We start from the raw sequence: 1504 nt of genomic DNA, 5'->3' as shown, positions 1-1504 counted from the left end.
ACATAAACGCATCGACAAACACTTTGTGTCTGCAAAACATGTGAGGAGAGCTGCAGACCAGGGACAATCCAGAAATGCTCATGAATGTCAGTTTAGAAGCTATCAAAGTTCTCAAATAAAGCACCTTTTGAGAATGTCAATGTTTGTTCATTATTGCACTGAAGAACTTAACAGACTCAAGCTGACAGATCAAGCTGTATTATTAATGTTTACAGAGTTAGCATTTGATCTGAGCCCGATTCTGGTTCTGAAAAAAACAATTCTGGTTTCTAAATGCCTGTAGTGAAAATATAAGAACCGGTTCGGTTCGTTTCCAAACCGTGTTGCAGGAAGTGTCACTTACTGGGTCAGGTGAAGCACGTTCACGGTCTCAGAGATTCATCTGGCTCTGGAAAATACACCTAATCAGACATTAACCTTCACGTTGTGTCAAACCGCCCCAGCGCGCATGCGCAAGACGCGATTCTTCTTCTTTTGGTAAACATCCTCCGGCCTGAGGTTCGTTGGTGCCACCTGCTGGACTTACTCGCTTCCTACAAGGTCTGAGATATTGGGATGTTGCGTAAACTCATTAACTAATATTAAAACGAGTCCACCAACACTGAGAAGTTCAGTCAGCACCAATGTACTCAGATGGAAAATTATTAATGAAACAAAATTTAATTAATGAAAAAGATGATGTGATCCCAAACTTTGGCTAAAATGCTTTCTATTTCTTGTTGTTTTCAAAAATTTTACATGTAAATGTGTATATATATATATTATATATTTTAGCAAAAGTTTGTGTTCACTATACTGTACTGTAAAATACTTAAATTTGCATTATTGTGGTAGTTTTCTATTTATTTGTTCACTCATACAGTTTTATAATATTCAGTTAAACGATAGATAGTTTTTTCATTGTCAAGAAAAAAAAAAACATTTTTCCCAATAATGCATCACAGATGATCATCTTCTTTATACAGGGTTAATGTATTAATACATAAATCTCCTTCACACAGGGATTTATGTTATGAAAAAAAAATTGTGTCCCACATTAATAAGCTTAGTAAACAAATATTATGATAACATAGCCTAATTACACTGAGGCCAAATCGCAGCACAAACACATTTAACGGTAATAGTAATCGTTCAAGTAATATATACATCTAAAGTTGACTGCAAATAAATATATGAAATTTAATGTAATTAACCAGAATATAAGAGGACATCATTTACTTATCTTTATTTAAACTGGCAAATCCCACTGAGATCACAGATCTCTATTTCATGAGAGGCCTGGGCTTGGGTTAAAAAGCTGACATTGTCATTTCCACCTCAGGAGGTGCTTGGGGTCCAAAGAACTTTAGTTGTCCCGAGGTCCAGGCTGGTCCACGGAAGCGATCGGGTCTTTAGTTGTCCCGAGGTCCAGGCTGGTCCACGGAGGCGATCGGGTCTTTAGTTGTCCCGAGGTCCAGGCTGGTCCACGGAGGCGATCGGGTCTTTAGTTGTCCCGGGGGCCAGG

At 38.2% G+C, this 1504-nt stretch overlaps 1 protein-coding gene across 1 annotated transcript in view; it reads right to left on the bottom strand.

Moving 5' to 3' along the window:
- Positions 1-494, bottom strand: part of mrps33 (mitochondrial ribosomal protein S33) — a 2686-nt gene extending 2192 nt beyond the window's left edge. The window contains exon 1 of the mRNA XM_017426292.3: positions 344-494. The gene's annotated coding sequence lies outside the window, so the exon portion shown is untranslated. The remainder of the gene's footprint in view (positions 1-343) is intronic.
- Between the last annotated feature and the right edge of the window lie 1010 nt (positions 495-1504).

This window comes from Kryptolebias marmoratus, linkage group LG1 (assembly GCF_001649575.2).
Source record: "Kryptolebias marmoratus isolate JLee-2015 linkage group LG1, ASM164957v2, whole genome shotgun sequence".
NCBI classification, from domain to species: domain Eukaryota; kingdom Metazoa; phylum Chordata; class Actinopteri; order Cyprinodontiformes; family Rivulidae; genus Kryptolebias; species Kryptolebias marmoratus.
The sequence above is the reverse complement of the archived record's forward strand: the minus strand, read 5'-3'. Positions and strand labels throughout refer to the sequence as shown.